This window comes from Dermacentor andersoni, chromosome 3 (assembly GCF_023375885.2).
Source record: "Dermacentor andersoni chromosome 3, qqDerAnde1_hic_scaffold, whole genome shotgun sequence".
Classification (NCBI taxonomy): Eukaryota; Metazoa; Arthropoda; class Arachnida; order Ixodida; family Ixodidae; genus Dermacentor; species Dermacentor andersoni.
The window spans coordinates 87,449,015-87,464,245 of record NC_092816.1 but is presented as its reverse complement, the minus strand read 5'-3'; the positions used below and the strand labels follow the sequence as shown (position 1 = coordinate 87,464,245).

The 15,231-nt window shown below is 48.8% G+C and overlaps 1 long non-coding RNA gene across 1 annotated transcript in view; it reads left to right on the top strand.

Annotated features, from left to right (window-relative positions):
• The first annotated feature begins 283 nt into the window (after window positions 1-283).
• LOC140216374 (uncharacterized) overlaps window positions 284-15,231 on the top strand; it is a 29,254-nt gene continuing 14,306 nt past the window's right edge. Inside the window, exon 1 of the long non-coding RNA XR_011893028.1 lies at window positions 284-737. This is a non-coding gene — a long non-coding RNA (uncharacterized lncRNA). The remainder of the gene's footprint in view (window positions 738-15,231) is intronic.

The following is a 15,231-nucleotide window of genomic DNA, read 5'->3' as shown; positions in this document are numbered from 1 at the left end:
GCAGGGCTTTTACTATTTCCCCTTGCAGAGTGACTATAAACACTAAAGTATGTCGATGGCATGCCAGTTGAACATCATTTTCTTTCACTACAAAGGCTCTTTATTTTTGCTCTCTTTCATTACATAGTGATATCTGTGCATATTGCTGTTTTCCCTAGGACGTCAGTGAAGCAACATTACGACAAAGTATGTAGGTTAATTTTGTTAGAGCTAACGCTTTTTAAGTATTAACTGGTGTGTCACACAGGTCTTCTCCAGAATTGAATTACTCTAAGGTAGTGGGCATTATACGCACGAACAACGAAGTGGCTAAATAACAAATCATTGCTAATTATGTATTAAACAATTTATCGTAATTACATGATGGCACAAGTCTTTTATTAGAAGAAATATTTTTTTTTAAATACGAAATTTGCGAGTCCCTGGCATGTACTGCCCAGCGAAAGAGGTATTTTCCTCATTTCTTTTTTTTTAATTTATTTTATTCGTACTTGCTGTGATTGCTACGCCTCTAACATGGCGCTATACCGTTGCAACTCAGCGCGGAGAATGAACGGTAGTGTGTATTCAATGTGCCTATTCTGAGAATGTAGGTTTCTTTTTTTTTCTGTGCAGCTCCCACGTGGACGTATTTTACTTGTGCCTACCGGACTCCGACTATCCTAGGGCTTTCATCAGTGTCCGCTGGAATCAGCCTCGCCAGTGACGTCCTGCTGCTTCACTCTGTCAACTATGGAGTACGTTTCCACAAAGCCCCTTAAAGTTTATTCAGAGGTGTCTATCGATCGATCTTTCTAGCTTCTTCTGCTACGTTCCAAAAAAAAAAAAAAGAAAGGAAGAAGTGCTTTAAAATGTTTAAAATTTCTCAAGCATAGCAATCCGTCGCTTCGCCCTCGCCCGTCACTTCACGAGAAAAGACGTTGTATGGAAGTGCACCGAGATGCTCGAAGTGGCTCTCTACAGGCTGAACGAAGCACCGAGAGCTAGCTATGCTCGGCGCTACGTGCACAGCAAACAGTATATATAAAGCCATCTTACCGTTGGCGCACGCCCAGAAGCTCTAGGTGCCAAACCGGTTGGCCTGCTCTGCGCAATGCGCAAGCAGACTAACGCAGCATTTTATTTGCAAGCGAGGCAGTGTTGAATATCGAGCCAACTTATTGGAATAGCTATTATGTGCGTGGACACTTCAAACGCATTTTTGCCGTTGGAGTCATTGTGTGGTTCTGTACACAGTCGAAGCGCAAGAACACCGTGGCCGCGAGTGAAATACGCGAACGAAAGCGTGCGAGGGGAGCCGACGATCACAGCTGAATCTCGCCCGCGCGAAAAGGACGAATGAGAAGAGGAAGTAAAGCCCCTTAAACTTCGTAAAGTAGTGCCACGCTTCGAAGAATGCCGCCTTCTCCTGGCGCGCTCAGGCCGAGGCCGACGCCGCGTCGCTATTGGCCTTATAGCATCACATAGGCCCTCGTGCCGTGCACACGGCCGTGCATCAGCGCCATTTTTGCTCGAGAAGCTTCAACGGAGTGGCGAGGGGCGCAGTTGGCGCCGTTGCTACGCTCGAGCAGTGTAGGCGGCGCCACGGTCGAGGAAGGAGTGTGAAAGAGGGGAGAAACGAGGAGTAGGGAAGGCGGAGGAGGAGAGTGTCGCTACTTTAAGAAGTTTAAGGGATTGTGAGAGGAAGGGATGCCTCTTGTGGTCTTCCCTCACGCGCTGGGCACCCAACGTCACGCACGAGGTCTTATCGCCGGTGGCGACGGCGCATGTGGCGGCTGCGCGCGGTCGCGCTTCCGTATCTTGAGAGCAATCTGCGTTGGGGGCAGATTATGGCCGTCTTGCGCCGGAGTTTGAGGTATAGTAGCGGCGCCTGGTGGCGGCGCGCGAAACGTTATCGGGTAGCACCGGCTTATGTAGTATTCAGCCCTGGCTGTGGCGAAGCACGTTTTTAGGCCAAGTTTTGCGTCGATTCGCACTTTTTTCTGCCCTGTTGCGAGTGCGAAAAGGCTCATCACTTCTCACAGACCACGCTGCGAGCTAGCCGCAGCCTATAGTTTAACGAAAACGGACTCTCCGTGAGACGTAATGCTGGAAGCAGAAAGAATCGGCGACGTGGATCCGGAGAGACCTAGCTCAGCCTCGAAAAAGCGTCACCGTCGTTACTTCTGCGTTGTGGGCTGCCATGAACAAGGCCTGAATCCAAACATCAGATTCTACCGTTTTCCTTCAAGGCCTCACGAAGTGGAGCGTCGGACGCGCTGGATGGCTGCAGTTCGTCGCGCTGGATAAGCGAAACTTCGCGCCATGATGACTGCTTCGCCGGTTTTGAAGCTCGTTTATCTGCCTTCTAAAATTCGGTCTTTTGCACCTACAGTCCCGACGGGAGACCGACATAGCAGCAGGCATGGCTGGTGATTCACGATTCGAGACCCGGCCACAGCGACCAATAACAGTTCAACTGGTGCGAACTGGTGAAGTGACCAGTTGTGTGCAAATGACCACAAATGGTCGGGCTGACTCGGTGACAATTCACTACTCCACTACAAGCAGCACAGGTTGGAGAGTTAAATGTGCTCATCCTTGACCTCAAGCCAGCACGTTGAGGCAGCGCAGCAAGGTAGTATTAGACAGTTTTAGTTACACGTACGTAGAGACATCACGTACGCAAACGTGAAAAGCCTACGTACCTTACGCGCACGCCATCTCAAACGCTTTTAGCTACTCGTACGCGACGTGCGCCAAGACGGACCACGTAGCGCCATCTATCGGGAAATGTGAACACGGCGGCAGCCAATTCAATCTTGTCGTCGTGTTTCGATGCAAGCGGTCTGCACGCGGACGGCCCGCTATCGCTTCTTCGTGATCTCGCGAAACTCCCGCGCGAAGCTGTCTACGTGCGCAAGAAACGCACGCAAAGAATTGAATCTCACGTACGTCCGTGAGACCAGCGCGCTGCCGCTACGTTCTACGCATGCGCACTGCTGACACGTAGAAGCTCTACGTACGCAAAGCCTCTACGTACGCGCAACTAAAGCTGTTCATTGATTGCAGCACATCGATGTTCGAGCGCTGTCATTAACAGCTATATGAAGCGAGCAGCGCACGAGCACGCGCTACAGCGTGATTCGCACGTACGTTACTGCGAGCTCATATATGCATTGCATCAGTTATTTATGAGTTGCTAAAGGGACAGATGGCCGCTACTACAGTGCAGGCATAACTACTTGTCAGGTGGCATGCAGTCAACAAAGATTGCAGGAGGCCCGCCGTTTTGCGGCACGTCGAAAGACCGCTGCTGTCGCGGCGCATACGATCATGCGCTCGAGCTGTTCGTACATCGCGGCATGCTGAAAGACCACTGCCGTCGCAGCGCGTACCGTCGTGCCTTGAGCAGTTCCATATACATGATGTGTGCTTATCGATACTGTGAATAATTTATAGCAAGCATTTCCTCGCGTTTGTGCGCCTGAATTTAGCAGCGTGCAAACGTTACCTAAAGTTGAATTTCGTACGCGACTCTCTTCAGTTGCGATTGACAACGCGCTAAAACTTCGCCGCTTATTTCTTGAACGGCGTACACGTATTCGGCGTTGCATAATTTATTGCCTTTACGCAAAGTGCCACCCCTGAAAAAATCTTCGGCGCCGGATATTGGCCGCAAGCCGTGGTACAACAAAACCGAAAGTGGCGGGTCCTTATTGTAAACGTGCTTTCCGAAGTAGACGACCGAGCTTGGTACTACCCAGTGCACGACAGAGGGCGCTTTTTAGCACCATTTTCTCAGCGCCCCCTGGGCAATGCAAGAGCCCTATAGGTTTAGGTCGGCTTCTCGTATCTTTGTGCGTACTGAGTGTCCTGGGCGCCCGCTGTGCATTGCAGCGATAGGCAGCACTAATATCACTTCGCATAAAGCTGCTGCCCCGTTTCCTCACGCCAGCGCTTTGACAACGAATGTTCGAAGTCATCAAGTGTGTCGTGTTTATATTTGCTGTGCGCGCCGAGACTACACTTATTAATTTGGCTAGCAAGCCATTTTTTACAACTTGGTACGGCGTATAGAGGTACTATCCTTACGCCGTACGGCTGTCTGCTAATTTGCTATAGCAATCGATGCTTCGCCTTTCGGGCGAAACTACGTCTTGTTACATCGAAGCTTCTATGGCTAGATTCTGGCGGATCTCGTCTCCGTGGACATAGACCAATTATTTGTACTCCACCCAACTGCCGACGCCCTTTTCCCAAGTTCTGTATACTCCTCGCCACGAGCGCCGTCTCTCTTCCAACATTACGCAATACCGCGGCGCGCGATCTTCGGCGGCCACCTGTGCGGCGCACTAGAGCGCGTACAGTGATTGGCGTAGCCGCGCTATAATAAAACGTCAGGGTCTCTACCCACCAATCGCGCGTGATCATCTTTGGTTCGCCGGAGACTTGGCCACGATCGGTGGCGTATGTTCTGCTCAACAGCGTGAAGTAGCAGCGTGTCCATTGCGGCAGTGCATCTGCTCTGAAGACGTGGATCAAGAGACGGTGCGCGGGGCGTGTCTGGATCGAAAAGCTTATGGTAAATGTCTTCGGGAAGATTAAGCCCACCGTCAATACGCCCATCGCCATCGTGGTAGATTCACATGTCGATGAGAGCAGACCCAACGGGGCGTGCATACTTGCCTTCATGTTGGAGTGCTTTGGCTTAAAGTGTTTCACTGATGCCACCACACACAAAAAGAGAAATTATGGGGTTTTACGTGCCATAACCACGATTTGGTTATGAGCTACACCGTAGCGGGGGTCTCCGGAAATTTTCAACAAGCGGGGTTCCTTAACGTGCACCTAAATCCAAGTCCACGGGTGTCCTCGCATTTCGCCCTCATCGAAATGCGGCAGCCGTGCCCGGGATTCGATCCCCCGACCTCGTGCTTAGCAGATACCACCGCACCCACCACTCGTCACCAATGAAAGTGCATCCACTTGCCGTGTATCACAGTGACCACAAGGCAATGATTACAATTGTCACGAAATAAATTATGACAACTGGGATTTTCGAGTAAATTTTTCTATTCGCCCAATACTAAACTCATAACAATCAAATTCAACATAGTAGATCTCCAACATAGAAAACCCGCAACATAGGACAACCAATCATAGTGCCAGCTTCGCTGGACTTCACTCTTCACAGGGTGGAAAGGCTCTGAATTTTTTAGACAACCCGTCAATATGGCATGCCAGGAAGCATCGAAAGAAGTCAACGTCCATGGAAGGATTGCGCAAAAATTTTTTCACCCTGAATCAGTGATGCTCCTTAGGGCATTCACTTCTGGTGGAAAGATGATACGGTAATGATAATGCATTAATATGAAAGCTACCTTCGTACTGGGTCGACAAAAGCGAACGCTTGTCGACGCTGAAAGTGTTTGCGACACTGCGGCTTTGATTCATCACTGATGACAGCACGATTATCTCAATCTACATTAGTGATGCGTTTGTGTGGAGAATGACGCGTACTCCAACACCTCTTTGTCGTCATCGTTCACCATAGGTAACGCCCAGCCAGCTTACGAACAGGTGCGCTGATGTGCCAACAGCTGTTTTCTGTGTGCCATGTAGGAACGATGCAGGTAGCAGTGTGGGGATGCCATCGCAGTTATGAAACAAAGAAACCAGCGACAGTCGACACTTTGTGTTTTTGAGTGGTGTTCTGACCAATCTGCTATGATAATGTGCCCGTTATTCCTATTATATTTCGACAAGCAAGCTGTTTTGATGTCTCTTAACACTGCTTTGCTGTACCCCGCAAGCACGTTGGGCGTGGCCCAGCCGTAGCTTGTACGCGAAGAAGAGTGACATGCCGCACGCGGGGCGTGGCCACTGGTATTCACCGACATGCGAACTCGGTCGAAATTGGTTAATGGTGAAAGCATCCGAATTGAACCTGAAACTATTTATGGCAGAAGCCGCAGCTTGGACCATCGCTTCGAGCGGCGGAAAACGTCAGCTGGATCGACGAATAGTTGCTGCGTCACCTTCGCCTGTAGAAAACATTCCTTCGGTGGCTATGCGACGTGCTAAGGGACGACCCTCGTGTTCCCAGAATGCGTTGCAGTCCCAGCCTGTGCGTCCTCGGAATGTATACGGGACCGGCAGCTATTGAGGAAGAGTCGGCTCAGACAGTTACATTGGACGCTCCCAACCACTGTGAACTGTCGTATAGAGGATGGTAGGACGCCGCTTACCCATTCCTCGTAGCATGGTGTCCGGCATTATTAAATGGTAGGTGTGCGAGACTCACCCGCCATGGATATCAGGAGACCAACCCACCGTGCACGAATGACGACGTAGCGTTGTAAAACCTTAGCGATGTACTTACAACGTGAGTGAAGATGAGATGCGAGTAGGCAAAGTACACTCGGCCACAAATCTTGCGGGGTGCGCGAGCGAGTGGCGGAACGGCCCTCCGCGCCTTCTAGCGGCGCACCCCTGTTGTCGAGACCGACGCTTGAGCGCATGCGCATCCCTCCATGGTACAAGTATGCATGCTTCCGTGCTTTCTTCTTGCGCATCTGCGATAAGCGAGTGCAGCTGCGAGGTGCCCCTCTTGCGATCGGCAATGTGTCAGCTTCGACAGGCACAACTTCGTTTTGATAACGGAAATAAAGGGCGCGCGATCGGACATCTTTGTTCGATACGCGTTCTGTTCGGTTGCTGCAACGTCACAAAGTGGCAGTATGCAAAATTTCTGAGAACGGGGGCGGAGAGAGCAGCCAATCGGCAAGTGGTGCACTCCCCGGAAGTTTACTTCCCTCGTTTGTCGTTTGCTTGCAAACAGTATACTACAAAACGAAATGTTTCTCGTCTTTCTATGAATGAAATCTTTATCTAATTTTGTCTTCTCAAGCTTAAACACGTTTTCAAATAGTAGTAAGTGTGAATACTACAATTTATAACTATTAGTTTCTTTGCGTCGTCCCTAGGTGGTGTCGCGCACAGCGAGAGCAAATAAAGAGAAAAGAAACGACGGGAGCAGTGGCGCAATTTTTAAGAAGCAGCAACAACATTCCAGTGGCTCACTGGCACCGATGATAGGGTCGACTTCGCCGTACAACCAACGCACAATTTGTTTCGAGAAAGGAAAGCGACGCAGGAATTCGCTTTCTGCCATTTCTTCAAACGCGTTTCGCAATGCCACCCGCTCTCCTTCCTCCTCGAGCAACGCCAGCGCAGACACCGAAGTTCCCAACACAAGCGCAATTTTTCTCGAATTAAACTATGGATTGGATCCGAACGTGCTAATCAATTGCCGAAGCCATCATTTGGATCCAATCCAATCCACCAGACGCACCATGCGGAGCCGGTCTCGTAACGAGCGATGATCGCTCTAAACTTCCCAAGTCCCGCCGGGTTCGGCGCCTAGCAGACGAAATGCTCGGTGCGAGGATGATTGACAGGAGCCTGTCGTCATTTTGACGTCACCAAAAACGTGGCCGCGCCTCGCGGCTGGTGACGTCGGTGCGAAGTAGGCCAATCGCGCGCGCCGGTAACCGAATGAACGCGCCGAACAACCATCTCCAATCGAACCCCAGGAGTTCATTTTCCTATTGCCTGTTTGCTTCTACAGAGCGCCCTTTGTGCTATACTCTTCTGCAAGAGAACGCCCCATTCGTAAAAAGAAAGAACGAAGATTGACGACGATAACGTGCAGCGCAGAAAAAAAAAATAGGGACCGGTGCGTTCGCGACCGGTCCCTATGCGTCCGCGCTCGTGACTCGACAAAAAAATTCGCAGTTGCGCCCGAAAGGCGAAGCACCGATTGCGATAGCAAATTTGTAGATAGCTGTACGAAGTAAGAATAATAGTTTCGTCGGCAGTATAAACTTGTAAACATTCGCTTATTAACTAAATTAACAATGATAGAATGTGTAAGCGTGACTCAACCAAGACGTAGAAGGAAACACACAAAGACAGCGCTTTCTTCGTGTGTCTGCTTTTTCAACGTCCTTGTTCAGTCGCGTACACATTCTATCATAGATTCAAGCCAACTAGCCCGTCAACGTGTTTTAACTAAATTAACCAGCACGGTGTCACGCGCGCACAAGTAAACATGAACACACCTCACTCGAAGACAGTGCACACTGTCTGTGAAAACGCTGGAGTTAGGAATCGCTGCAGCAGCCGCAAGCCAATTGACCTCCGTGCATCTGTCGCTTCAACGCGAACGAAACGTCGAAATCACAGCGCATACGAATATACCGGCACTACGCGTATTCTGCAAACATCGCAGATCGCTTTGAAGATGCGGCCCGCGCGGGCGCGCACTTGGGTCACGTCGCAGATCACTTTCGAGACACACGAGCACCGCCAACGCGTCCACCACGTGCTCGCGCGGCCCGCGCTCTTTCGTAGCCATGTGTAGAAGGCAGTTTCGCTGAAATAGCGTCGATGTGCAAATACAATAGCCCTCGAACCTTGGGCGGGTGGGGATTCGCACTCCTGATTAGATGCCGAGTAGACACATGACAAAGCTCTGCTCTTTCCTGCAAGAATTTCGTTCCCTTTCCGCAGGTGCGTAGAGACTTTTTTTCTTCGCGGTGCTGATTTCTCCAACACAGGCAAAAATACTTCCAAAGCTCTTCTCTCACGGCCGACAAATGACGACAGTGACGCTTCACATGGCCACTGCATTCCACTGGTTGCGAAGCATAGATCTTCCACAGATTGCAAAATTGTGCGTAGTTTATTTTTTTCAGGGTCGAGAGGGACGTTTTCACTTGCGGCATAGTAAATAACAACCCCAAACATGAGCTTGTGGACAAGACGAGCAGGAAATATCGGGCGACGCGACACCAATAGATCTTTCGCACAAGGCTTGGGCATTGGCATGGGTGTTGACAATTGACATCGGATTCTCGTCGGCGACCAAACATCTGGCACCGAGTTCTTAAAGCTTTTCGTCTGCCAGTGTTCTTTGCTGCCGTTGGCCAGCCGACTTTGCGAATGATTTGTCTACCGTCAGGACTGGCATAATTTTTTGCCTTGCAAACAATGCTACCGCGTGACGTTTTTTCTGGGCGCGCGTCCTGTTATGTCCAACCACAACAGAAACGCACCCTGAATGGAATAAAGGAAAGCGCTAACCCAAAAGAGACAGAAAGAAAGAAAGGGGCACCGGAGAGGCGGCCAATTCGCAACTGAATTTTTATGGGAACAGCTTTCCTACATATAAAGAATCGAGGCAGATGGACAGACCACACTGCGCATTAAAGCCACAATCGCATCATCTCGGCCATCATGCTGTGGTAAGTTTTCCCCCTAAACGTATAATTTCATTGCAGTGCAGAAAATCAGAAGTGTCACATAAACAGGTCTTTTCATTCTTTCTAATATGCTGTCATTATTTCTTGCAAGCATATACCCTTGTCTTGCCCATAATTCGAATGATATATAGCAATGGCTCGTAGCAACAGGACCGACAATTCGCCGGTAAATGCACTAAAGCGTTATTCTTGACAGTTCGCTCATGTTCCCACGCTCTCTGTCTTTCTTTCCGTCCCGTTTGAAAGGTGCGCTATCCTTTATTCCATTCAAGTGCGAACCTACTAGGCCTAGCAACGCATTTTGCATAAAACATAACATGTAGAAATCCATAGCCCAGTTTAAGGTCACTCCGAGATATGCAAGGTACAAGTAACGCCCCGCACCTAGTGACCATTTGCAGAACGGCGAGAGAGTAACAGGCACGCCTCCGACACACGTATCCATGCGGCTGGCTCGCATTCCGTAAGACTGCGGCCAAGCGTGCTTAATCTGAATCTCTGTTCCTCAGCGGGAAATGTTTATTGAGATAACAATTATATAGACACTCCAGACGCATTTCTGCCATCGCCGTCGCCGTGATGTCCCATATAAAGTCCAAGGGTGATAACACCGTCGCCGCGCGCTCTACGCGCATTCCACCTTCACAGAGTGGAATGGTTATTTTTTTGCGTTGCGAGTCTGGCGTCGTTGCTCATTTGGATGGGCCCGGACTCGTGATTGTTGTTTTCGTTCAGCATCGCAGGAACGATCTTCATCGGTGGTCGCTTTGCGCCGGCGCCGTTTACATTCTCGTTGTGGTTTTCTCCGGCGCTCTTCCTACGCAAGTTGTTCTTCGGGTGTGCAAACTATACGTGTCCACCCCATCAATAACGCAGCTATTTTTAGCGCCGGTACCTGTCCTGCTTACACACTGCGATAACCTTGACGTCACGCTATTGTTCATGGCGGTTTTCGCTGTAATAACCCAACGGCACTGGAGGCGTTCGGAGCGGTTCATTTTTTGTCTTGTTACCATTAGTTCAGTCATGTGAAGGTGTCGCCAGAGCTGCGGAGATCCCGAGTTTCATCAAACTGGCGACATTCTGCAAAGCACTCTAAGCTTCAAGGTCCCTAATTTCTCTCAGGATTTCGACACTGATGTGGGAATCCTCCTGACAATAATGGGTGCAAGCGTAGTTTTATCAAGCAACTAGATTTCTATACATGGGCAGCGTAAATCGCTTCACGTTTAAGAATATTTCACGCGTTGCTCGGGATAAGATTTGCAGTAAATGAATACTACGCGTAATATTTAATTATGCATGAAGATTGGTTTATTAATTTATCGTTGGCTACGGTGTAGTCTGTTATAGTATATTTCTTATTGTGCATGGAATTTAATGTCACCCCAGATATCGTTGACAACAGTTTGCTCTGACGTGCTCCTTCCTACTTTGTAAAAACCGGTGTTCGTGACTAAGCACTACATATGTGGCACCATTGCAGTCACCGCCGCTAGCTACAGTTACGTTTTCCGTGTTGTAGTTATTGTTGTTGTTGCAGAAAATTATTTCTTTTCATCCATTGTACAAATAGTATAAAGGCTGCATTTCCTTGCTCTTTTCGCAGAACGTGATGCAGCAATCTGCCATTCTTCAAGCCGAAGCCGTTCCACCAGTAAGCTGTGAAACTGCCCTCCAGCGGTGATATATGCTTACAGTATAAAGTCCACAAAACGTAAACAGGTTTGCGTGCAAATCCAGCCTTTCGCGCATAAATACTAGCCATCGTATTATCGCCAGATAATACACTACAAGAATATGCTATCAAGGCAACCAAACATGGGCGCTATAACGTAAAGCTATTCGAAACTTTTCTATTCCAATTCTGCAATCAGCCCTCCAAGATTAGTCAAAAGCTTTTTGGGACCATGCCCACTTCGCCTGTCTGTCATGCGACGTCACGAAAACCACGATAGCTCCCAATCTGACATGATGTATACACACTGATTATGTATGATTTTACCGAACAAAACAAAATTATTTCAGATTCGGCACCTTTTCACCATTGTCCCTCTGCTATTGGTCAAAAGGTTTCAGGCTGCACCCACTTCACCTGTCCGTTACTCGACGTTGCAAAACTGCGAAAACTCATTCCGTCAAAGTGATTTGTATGCATTAAAGATGCGTCAATATTTCGAGTAAAACTTTTTTTTTTCTGAATAGCCGCAGACTGCTCCTTTCTGAACGGAATAGAAAATGGCTGCCACCGATAGCTGCACGATAGCTGACGAGAGCAGGCACTGGCTGCTCTCACCCGCCGGAGTGCATTGGTTTACAAGCTAAGTAAGGGAAAGTGAACCAATCGCGCACGCCGGCATCTCCCTCTTCATCCGGTTATCTATTTTCAGTGCGCTCGCTCGGCCCCATCGAACCGCTTTCCATTTGAGCATGCCTCTTGAGAGCCTCTTGTCAGTCAATTAGATAAGAAAAACCGCTCAGTGTAGGCAATGTTATTTGTTTGGAAGCAAACAAAAGCGACTTTCTATAAATGAGGAAAGTGTTTGATTGGGCTGTTCTGGCAACGCTGCGGGTCACCGCCCAAAGCTCGAGTCGGCGGTTACGTAAAATTGACACCAGGAGATTGGAATAAAAACATATTGGAATAGTTCTACGTTATAGGGCCCCAAGTTTCTTTAAAAGAATAATTATTCACTAAACTGGAGCAAAAAGCTGCAAAGGGATCCCGTATGGTCTTTGTAGCTTCAGGCTACCAGTTGACTAAATACTAGACAGAAATCAATACGTGATTCTCACAAACAGTATGGGGTTCCTTCACAGATTTGTGTTCCATGCGTTACATTCAAGTGCGTAATATTTTTACATATTTTATGAAAATTCCTTGCCATTTCGCATTGAAGTAAACAGATTGAAGTAAAGACGTCACTGATTGAGATAAGTATCCATATTTAGGTCAGCAGCGGAACACGTTAATTTCGCCGCTTTAACTAAAGTTGACGTAAGTTGATTATACAGTCAATTGCACAGTACGTATACTGCAACCTTCTTACCCATTTTAACTTCAAATTTAGTGATATGTGATCAATGGAAAAATTTCTACGCTGTTCGATTAGTTTCTGACACTGCGAATCAGCTAAAGTGCGTATTGGTAAGCATGTATCATTGTGATTCTTCCTGCGGCTGCCGAAACTGTATGCATCATCCCAAGGCTCAGTGGGTCCATTTCCTGTCAAAGGATAGCATGCCGTATTGATGTCCCCCCTACGAAGGCATTGCTGCAAGCTTGTTTTGTCCTTGGGCGTCTAACGAAGCTGGTATCAGGTTTGACATCCAATGAGCATCGCACTGTCTATCAATTTCTTCTATGCCCCTTGTATGGGCTTGGGCACATTATAGGGCGATTTTTCGCCATCCGTCCTTTGCACAGTGCAGTCGTAATGCACAGAAGCGCCACGTCGCTGTAGATTCTTCGGTGCGTGCGTAATAGTCGCTGTAACATCATTTATATTCGCTGCTCCACGTCGTCTCTCGCCGCCTGGCTGTCTCACCAAGAACCCGCCTATCCAGGTTCAGACCTGAAGCGAAATAGGCTCTTCTGTTATGACATGCTCTAAAAAGTTGTCTCGTTCTTCTCAAACCGTCGCAATAGCACTGAGCAGAAGCCCGAAAAATCAAATGGTTGTCGAAAGAATGGGTGTCGCTTGTCATCGCGGTGGAATGACAGCAATCTATTATCTTATTGTTCTTAGAAAGAAAAATACGACGCGCACCAGAAAGACACATGGGAAAGAAACTGGCGCATTAGGAAATAGGTGATTAAACACTACGCTTGTTTGTTTGAAAGAATTCACCACGGATAACTTATTTCATCCTGGCTAGAAGAGCATCACTTTCCTTTTATGTATTTTAAATATCAATGTCGCATTTCAAATCTGGAGTGTACATTCTTGTAGGAAGTGACCTCCATAAGTTGTGGTGATGCAATCTTAAGCCTAATTCGGTTTTGTTAACTTCAATTTTTGCCCTAACATTAGTATTAGAAGTGCTCTAAGGAGGAGCACGAATATTATCGCTAATGTACCTTTGTCCACGGACAAGGTAGCAGTGAGCGGATAACATGCTCGGAAGCTCTTAAGTAAATTACGACAAACGTTCCGTCGCGAGGCGAAAGGTCGTTTTGATAGCATGCTTTAGTTTTTTGGTGTAAGCAGGAGATGCTGTTTCGTCGTTGAACATCGTGAGTTGTGATTTTAGTTTCTGGCAAGAAATTTAGAAGGAACCACAAACAGCGTTCGTTCTAGCTTTGAAGCATTAGCTCTGCGCACAGTGCCGCTTGTTTTCATTCCGGCAGTGTGCACGGCAACAAAATTCCGTTACAACGGGTTTAAACTCAACTCAAACTCGTGCATTTTAACAAAATTTCAAAACTCGTAAAACGCTGTAATGACATTTGATTACGAAGGCACCAATCGTTCAATCAATCAACCAGCAGCGAGCAGCACGAGATCTCTCGCAATTACACCGCGGATCGTCGTCGTCGTCTTCGAATTGCCACCGAGACCTTGAGGCGCCACTGCTTCATTACATTGACCCTGGACGTGAAACGGAGCCATCCTGGCGACTCGGCGTGCATGCCAGATAGGGGAGCTGAATATATATTTAGGCGGCTAGCATTCACAGTCGCGCGACCCCGACAACGAAACTCCGGCGATAGTTTGACGCGCTGAACGATGTATAGCTCACAGGGAAGGTGGCTTCGATGATATTGTAGTGAATGTGGTACCACGCAAATAGTTTAGAAGAAAGGCCAGCAGTATGAGGCAGTATCCAGAGCCAAACAAGGCAACCGTGAAGGGAGGAGGGCGTGGCCTGATGCCTCTCACGCAGTGCGGCCACAGACTTGCCTGTCACGTGCATAACATGGTGTAGTAGAGTGGGGCCATAAACTAGCCATGTAAACGCGCTCCAGTTATAGTGGCGCGCGGAGGACGTTCCCTACACCACTCCCTCCCCAGCGAACTGCCCCAACGTTACAGGTCCTGTCGAACGGCGGCAGTGCTTGTCTCCCACTGCGTGTGGAGCGCACTGTTGCTCGGGAAGAAGTCGCGGTGGCTTCCTTCGTCGCTCTGACAATAGTCGCCACAGCCGCGAACATGCCTAGTCAGAATTCTGCATATGAGCCGCTTTCACGCGATCAGCAGAGACAACCTCGCATCTACCGCGAATGCCCACAGTAAAGCGCTTGTTATTGCGATGGAGCAGTTTGAACGTCCCCTCGTACGGGGGTTGGAGAGGTCGCCGCCCTGCCTCATACAGCACAAACACATCGGAGCAAGACGATAGTTCCGCGTGCATGTGGGCGGGTTGCGGCACCAGCTGACGAGGTGTGTAGCGCGAAGCTTGCCAATGATGTCTCGCAACTGGCTGGTGTAATCGCCAATAGCAAGAGGTCTTTCACCTCCACAGCCTGTGCAAAATTCGCCAGGCAGTCGCAGTGTGGTTCCATACACCAACTTCGCGGCGCTGCAGCCAATGTCGGTTTTCAGCGTTGTGCGAGTACCAATAAGGACAAGCGGTGTCGTTTCTGTCCAACTTTGACCTCCCGTCGCCATGAGAGCTGCCTTAAAGTGACGGTGGAAACCGTAAGTAGGAAGTTCTGGTGCGAGAAATGCCGATCAGCCGTGTTATGCTAGCGAAAATAGCAGATTCAGACTGCCTGGCGCCGTCAGTCGTAACTGTGGACGGCGCGCGGAAGCAAGCCACCCAGTGGTACTGAAATGCATGGGCGATTGGGTCAGCGGTGTTCTCCTCGATAGGTACAGCTTCAACCCAGCATGTAAATCTGTCCATGCAGATGAGTAAATACGACTGACCATGATAATGTGGCAGCGGTCCGACTAAGTCCAAATGCACACGCTCAAAC